This window comes from Callorhinus ursinus, unplaced genomic scaffold, assembly GCF_003265705.2.
Source record: "Callorhinus ursinus isolate GAN/ISIS: 27379988/994484 unplaced genomic scaffold, GSC_fseal_2.0 scaffold6, whole genome shotgun sequence".
Lineage (NCBI taxonomy): Eukaryota > Metazoa > Chordata > Mammalia > Carnivora > Otariidae > Callorhinus > Callorhinus ursinus.
This window is the reverse complement of record NW_027397068.1, coordinates 76069181-76077284: the sequence shown is the minus strand read 5'-3', so window position 1 is coordinate 76077284 and position 8104 is coordinate 76069181. Positions and strand designations below refer to the sequence as shown.

The 8104-nt window shown below is 38.2% G+C and overlaps 1 long non-coding RNA gene across 1 annotated transcript in view; it reads right to left on the bottom strand.

Annotated features, from left to right (window-relative positions):
• Positions 1–3025: 3025 nt before the first annotated feature.
• Positions 3026–8104, bottom strand: part of LOC141372934 (uncharacterized) — a 71190-nt gene continuing 66111 nt past the window's right edge. Inside the window, exon 5 of the long non-coding RNA XR_012378465.1 lies at positions 3026–3233. This is a non-coding gene — a long non-coding RNA (uncharacterized lncRNA). The remainder of the gene's footprint in view (positions 3234–8104) is intronic.

Below are 8104 nucleotides of genomic sequence, written 5' to 3'. Positions count from 1 at the left end.
AAGCAAGGTGGAGCAGAATGATATAGAAAATAAAGTGGAAATGGAATGTTTATACAGGACATGGAAGATCTGCAAAAGAAGTTAAAATCCAACTTGCAGGAAATTTGTTTGGTGCGTGAATGAAGACCTTATCTGCAGAGCAGCCTGGTGAATTTCTGGAAAATGAGTAGGAGATTGAAGAGTACGCTGCAGGGCTCCCTGGTCCGGAACACACTTGGATGTTTCAATATTGGCCAGTGAGGGCCAAGTCAGAGATACTACAGTGTATCAACTTCTAGCCTCCCTGAACCCAGACCCTCAGATTTCTGCCCCCCAATGGAGCCCCATGACAAGATCACCAGTGACTCTCGAGTTCTTAAATGGACCACGTCTAGGCCTCAAGGCCTTGGCCCCTCTGAAACACTTTGTGCTGTTGAACATTCCTGTATTCTTCGAATACTTTTCTTCCCTGGCCTTCCTAAACACCCCACTCTCCTGGTTTTCCTCTAGTTTTCTGGTCACACCCTTATCCACAAGGTTTTTTTCCATCATCCATTTATTACAGTGTTCTGGGGAGAGGGAGGCAGAGTTCCATTTGAGCCTTTTCTTTTCTCACTTTTGGAAATGTATGCATTCTTTTGGATTAACCAGTGTTTCTTTGTTCACAATTGCTGTTTTTTAGTGTAGAGTTTCAGCTTTGTATATCTAAACCCCTTCCAGATTTTTCCGCTAAAATTCTCACCAGCATCTCACACTTGGCCAGCTCAAAATGAAACTCCTTCTCTTCTCTGCTCTGCCATCATCTTTTTGATATGTAGGATCATCATCCACGCATTTCTCTAAGTGATGACCAGAGAGCCACCCTCAAGCCCTCCTCCTCACCCATTTCTGTTTCCAATAAATTATCAAGCACTCTCTTGGCTTGTTTTTTAAATGGCCAAAATCTTTCATCTTTTCCAAGCTGTCTATCAAGACATGCTGTTGAGTAATCTTACTTGGTGAATGGATGGACATGTGACTGAAATCAGGTCATGGCACATCATGAACTCCTGCTCAATGCACAATGGGCTCACACTGTCCTGGGCTCCCCGAGGCCATGGCCAAATCTCTCCATGGCCTTGTGCCTGACAATACCACTTTCAGAACAGACGAAGAGTGTTATTTCCTGATGTACTAAAACTCCCTGAAACTCTGAGTTTAACCCAACTACTGGAAGAACATAAAATGACAAATATTCACATAAATATATATCAATTAGAATAATATGTGGTTTTTCTTTATTTCTTTATTTTACGTTTTCCCATTCTCTGACTCTACTTCACAGACTCTGGCTCTGTCAACTCCCGAGGACCAGATGTCCATTATATGACATCCAGGTCTCCTGACCAAACCTGTTCTTCCTTCTCCAAAAAAATCTATTGGCCATTTGACTACAAATGCCCAGTATTGTCTGAAAGAGGTTAAGAGAATGAACGTGTGTGTGTGTGTGTGTGTGTGTGTGTGTGTACAATTTTCTGAGGAAGAAAGCAGAGTTGAATCTGCTAACCTTGTTTCTGACTAGAATGGGTATTATTAATAGCTCAGTTTCTATGACTGGATTCCAACGCAGAAAGATAAACAGCAAAAAGAGTAATCTGCCAAGCTATTAAAGAAAGAAAGAAAGAAAGAAAGAAAGAAAGAAAGAAAGAAAGAAAGAAAAAGAAAAACTAGAAAGATAGGAAATCTTGAAAACAGATGGAGAAAGAAAGCGAGAAAGAACATTGATAACAGGAGGCAAAACTCTAGGATATCCAGGGGCAAAATAGACAAAGCCACCAGACAACAAGAGCTAGGGTAGTATTACCTTTGGGCACAAACCAGTGTATTTTAGTTTTTTCCCCTTTAAAAGTCCTCCCACAAGAAACACAAAACAAGATGTGTTCCTTGGCAGAGTTTATAAATTCTACAAATTTTTTTTCATTCTATTCTGAAGAGCTTTCCCCCTTGCTATAAAGTTAATGGACACACTACATTCATATTGGTATAAGCATTCTTCAAGATAAGAAATATATGCAATAATCTTCATTAGCCTTACAACAAAAATTAACAATAATGAAGCTACCAGCATATTCTGGGGAATTAAGAGATTTGTATTGGCATGATCGTGTGGCATGCAATGTGTGAAACGTCATAGATGTTATTCTAGATGGGTGGCTGGGATTTCAAAATGAGAATCATTTAGCTCTCTGTAAGGTAAGTTTAGAAGCAGAAATTCTGAAGAAAGAGCCAACAAAGATAAAGATCTGACCTTAGGTCTGACAACATTTTGCCTGGCCCATAAGCCTATATTGTCTCTGTGTCCCTGGCCTCGTGCCATGAACAGCCATGTGCCATTTTTACAAACTCACCAGGTAAAGACCGCAACATATGGCAAGATGGAGTGTGCATGGCAAGGTAGTTGATGGAGGGCAAAGTAAAAGGATTCCTCCTAAGTTTGGTCATTATTCATTGTCTTTCTATTTTCACAAGCGGGAAATGAGTCCATTAATTCTATTATTCTGAAGGGATGTCAAAGTTTAACATGGCTTTAGTTTCAAACAGTGACAGTCTTCTCTAAAATTCTATAGTGAGTTTAGAGAGCTGCTCTGTTAATAGTTCCACAGTTACATGGATTTCCCAGGTTGATTTAACTATGAAAGAAGATACTTAGGAAGATATTTCTTGATTAATTCACAGTTATCCTGAAAGCACTTCTCCCAGACATACCTATTTTAATTCTGCCATTTTCCACCGTACAGAATTGTAGTTTTGCACTAAGAATGAAGGAGGTGTTTGTCTCAGAACCTTTCAACTCTTCAGGATCAGGCTGGTCCTGAAAAGAGGCATCTGGCACCTCTTTCTTGTACTCTAACGATGTAGGCATGAAGCCTTGGTCAATCTTAAGTTTTTAGGAACAATCTGTTTCAATATTTTAGAAAATAGGGAATGGACATTTTTACCTCCCAATTCCAAGATCCTGAAATATATCAATCAACCAAGGCTTTCAATTCCAAGTGAATCGGGAGCAGTAAAAGCTATGGGATCTATGCCGTTCTTAAGGCAGCAGATAGAGAGGCTGACAGAGCAGCTCTGATCCCAGGCAAGAGACCTAATTCAGTAGTTTCAGGTCATTTTTCATCCCTTAATGAATTTATAATTCTACTGGATTCCTTTGGTAGCAAGGTCATCACACAGTGCGAGAAGCCCAGCGTCCAGACAGGAGTGTTGTCCCATGCCTGTTTGTAGACAAGAAGGAAGAAAATAAAGCTGTCAAAGCTCATCCCCAAATATTTATTATGAGTGAAGAGGTAATTATATGTACGAACAGCAATGCACACACACACACACACACACATCTGTCCACTCCCCTGCCCCCACCCTGAGGTCAGGGGCTCCTGGGGAAGTGGTGCGTTAGATGATTTGCAAGGAGAGGACATGTTACTTCACTCCACTCCTCACGTTTGCCAAATGTGAATTTGGGAGAGAGGCCAAATTTAGAACTTAGTGTTTTCATCAGTAAATCCTAAGAGATAAGTGGAAAGGGATCCCAAATAGATGATAAAGTTGTATGACAAAATATAAAAATAATATATTCACAGTTTCCCATTCTATTATTAATATTTTGTCTGCTATTGTAGAGTTTGGAGTCTCTTTCCTACTCACTACATATTAGATGGCTACCTGCCTTGAATCAGCTCCAAGCTCTTCAAGACTCCATCCCCACATCTGAAATAAATATGAATATAAAAATCTCACCCTGCAGTGTGGTATGCAAATCCACTATATAAATTTAAATGTGTCAAACACCCTCTGGTGGTTGTTATTCAATTGAAATTCTCAGACATTTTTAATCTACTATCTTCTAAACCCGTAAATCCAAGCAGGTACATCCTCAAAGGATGGAAACTGCCAGTGTGTGCTGACCCCAGCCCTCAGCAGAAGACTCCAAAAGAGACCTTGTTCATAAGTGGCCTTGTCTCCATCTTCCGGAAGCTCTAGAAAAAATCTCCAGGATCATTTATTGATCTACCTATTATTAACCTAGTCTCATGGATTTTTGTTTTTTCCAATGTTTATAATTCAGTACTGTCCTTAATTAGTGTGGTACTCAAACTCTACATATTGATCAATGAGAGCCCCTGGAAACTGTGTGTCCTTTTGACAGATTATCCATCACTTTTTGAATCTTGATTTTTCTGAGGCAACAAAATAGTCCAGGTTCCTCTTGTACCATCCTTGACCTAGCACTAGAATCAGCTTTGGTTCCATTCAAAAGAGAATGGAACCAGAAACCAAGATTTGTATTCCAAGTGTCCTCCTTGTTTGTGGGGTAGCTATGCCTCTGTGCCCTTTCAGTGGACAGAGCTGGGGGCATATGTAAACCCACACACAGTACACTGCCTATATACGTATACCTATATAACACATATGCATGCATTTACATGCTTTTATTTTAGAAATCATAAGTGTATACCAATTTTTCAAATTCAAAGCCAATTCCAATTCATTCCAGTCAAATCCAAATTCATTCATATATATAGAGAGATTTTAAATATATATAACACATACATTTACATATATTATATTATATATACTCTATATACATATTTTTATTCTATATTCTTCTTTATTATCTTCATATCATATATATACACATTCTTTCACAGTAAGAACCTGGTTTCTAAAATCAATACATCTACTTGTCAATACTGTAATAGATCTAAAACAGTCACGTAATTGACTCAGATATTCACAATGGAAAGCAAACTACTGAATAAGGAGCTGAGGATTGTGGGCAGTTAGTCCCCGACTCCACCCCACCCCTGCCCACCCCCCAAGACTGAGGCTCCTTAGTCAGCCCTGTTCATAACTTACTTGACTATGTCTTCTCTCCCCATCAATGTGGTTTTGTTTTTCTTTTTCTTTTTTTAAGATTTATTTATTTATTTATTTGAGAGAGAGAGAGCCTGCACGAGTCAGGGGAGGGGCAGAGAGAGAGAATCTTCAAGCAGACTCCTGCTGAGCAGGGAGACTTACATGGGGCTTGAGCCCACCACCCATGAAATCATGACCTGAGGCGAAACCAAGAGTCGGCGCTTAACTGACTGAGCCACCCAGGGGTCCCTGTTATTCATTTTAAATACAGTTGCATTCATTTGTTTCAGCTTGCTTTTAGTTCCATTTACTTCCCATTCTTGTTTTACTTTTTTTAATTTTCGATAGAATATTAACATTCTTTGAAATCTTAAAACAATACAAAAAGGTAATCTCAGAAAAGTTTTCTTTTCATTTTTTTCACTTTTGTTTTTTGCATTATTGGAGCTATATCTCCAGGGTAAGTTTCTAGAAGTGAGATTTCTGCGTTGAAGAATAAATGGCTGTGTAGTTGCATTAGACATTGACAAACTCCCCTCTGTAGGAACTATACCATGTTCATCCCACCAGCAATGCATGTTTCCAGACAGCCTTGCCAATCGAGTGAATTGCCAAGCTCTTTTGTCTAAATAGGTGGGTGAGAAATGGTGTCTCAATGTAGTTTTAATTTACTATTTTTTCTGATTATGAGTTTAAATGAACTTCTTTTGCATATAACATTATTTTAATATCTTTTTTGTTAATTTTCTATTCATGAATGACTTGTATTCATTTTTCTGTATGATATTTGCTCCCTTTACCTTAATATATTAAAGTTCTTTATATATTAGGTATATATTTTTTTACAGTCTGTCATTTGTCCTTTGACTTATATATGTGGTTCTGCCATGGAAAGAGGGCTTTTGGGGGTTGGGGGTAAAGTAGGCAAACATATCAATCTTTTCATTTATTGAATCTGGACTTTACATTGTTGTGAAAAATATTTTCTTACACTCAGGCTGTAGAAGAATTTACCTCTCTTTCTTTTTTTTAGATCTCATACAATTTCATTTTTCCATTTAGATCTCTAACTCGTTTAGAGTTTATTCTTGAAGTTGTGTGTGGAACGGATCTAAATTCATCTTTTTCTTTATGACTCTCCAGTTACTCCAATGTCATTTATTAAAAAGTCCTTCTTTGCCCCCAATTATTTGAGACACCACCCTTATATTATACTAGATTTCTGACATATGGCTGGGCCATGGGGAGAATGGTCATGTTGAAACATCCCCATCTCCTTTTGGGTCTCTCTGGCATATTTTACAGGTCGTTGATTTTTTTTTTCCCCCCACATAGGTTTGAACGGTAATTTTTAAGTTTACTTTTACTTTCTTTGTGTCTTATTGCTTTCACAATTAGGACCTCTTCACTTATTATATCTTGCCCATCATTCAAGTATATAAAGGCTATTGGTTTTTTTATATTAATTTTTTATTAATATTAATTTAAAAAGTCCTACTTATTTACTAACTTTGATTAAATTAGTTTTATTGTCACTCTTGGATTCATGTCCTGTCACATCACCTGCAAAGAGAGTTTATTTTTTTTCCAATTCTTTCACTTTTGATTGTTTCCTCTACTTAAATGACATTGGTCCATTCTTCTAGAACAATGCCTTCTCGTCTTGTTCCTGAACTTAATAGGAATGGCTCTAGTGTTTCCTAATTAAGAAAGATTTTAGAATTAAGATCGAGTATACATTTATATTTATATTTAATCTACTGATCAATTGATTGATCTATCAATCGATCTATCTATCTATCTATATAATTTCTTCAGACCTGTGGAACCAATAGGATATACATAGATTTCCTTTAAGGAAATGACTCATACAATTTGGGGGTGGCAACTCCAAAATCTGTAGAATAGACCAATAGGCTGGAAACTCAGGTAGAAGCTAATGCTGCGTTCTTTCTCTGAGAGAGAATCTTAAGCAGACTCCATACGGAGTGCAGAGCCTGACACTTGAGATCATGACTTGAGCTGAAATCAAGAGTCAGGCGTTTAACCAACTAAGCCACTGAGGCACCCCTGATGCTGCATTCTCGAGGCAGAATTTCTCCTTTCCCAGGAAACCCTAGTTTTTTTGCTCTCCAGGCCTTCAACTGATCAGATAAGACCCACCCACATCATTCAGAATAATCTCCTTTACTCAAAGTCAACTTATTGTAGATGTTAACCACATCTGAAAAATGCCAGCCATCACAGCAACACCTGGATTGGTGTTGAATTAGGCGGGCAGTGTGGTTCAGCTGAGCTGAAAAATTAAGCTGAATACACATATGCTTGCCTCTTATTTCTGTAACTTTTCAATGATTTTCTCTCTCACTCTTTTTCTTTTGTATTGTATCTTGATTTTATTTCCTTGGTTGTTTTCCTTAATGTTGTCTTTATTGGCCTTTATTAAATTGTGAGTCAAATCTATTCTTTCAGCACCTTGTCATTTAGCTCTCATTTCTTGTATGACTGTGTCATTCTCTACTATTTCTTCCCTGAGTCCCATTAACTCTTGTTTTGTATCTTTTTGTGTGTTCTCCACTTCTATTTTTAATTTTTTGATTTAAGGTGTCTTCCTTATGTCTTTGAATGCTTATTTGAGTGTATTTAATTCAGTTTCAATTGTTCTGTTACAATGCTCTTCTGCCTCATAGCTGATGTTTTTTTTCAGAGAATTTTCATCAGCTTTTATGTGTTGACTCATATTTTCAATTTTGTTACACTAGTTTTATATGAATGTGACCTACATTTTCTATTCCTGTTGCTCTCATGGGAAGGATTTTTGAGTTTGAGAGTGTACTTTTTTGTGTGTCTGTTGCCTTCTGCACAGTGTCCTTACATGGACAGAGCTGGCTGTGGTGGTGGAGAAAGGGATGGTTGTCGGTGTCCGTCACTTGTACCTGTAAACTCCTTCATTCCCACCTTGTCTCCTTCCATCCTTCACTGCCCTGTTTCCAGTGGGTGCCCACACTTTCTTCATGTTCTGGTTCTTCTCCAGAAGTCGCCCACCTCTGTGGATGCTCACTTCCCTGGACCAGGTGCCAGGAGCCCCACGTCCTAAAATCTAATCAGCATTTTAGCATTTAGTGCTGGGTTTTCCCTTCAGCGGTGGTATTTTATTTGCTTTTCCTAGGTTGTCTTCATCTCGTCTCTTTTTGTCATGAAGTCATTTCAACTCACCAGCCCCACACCCTTC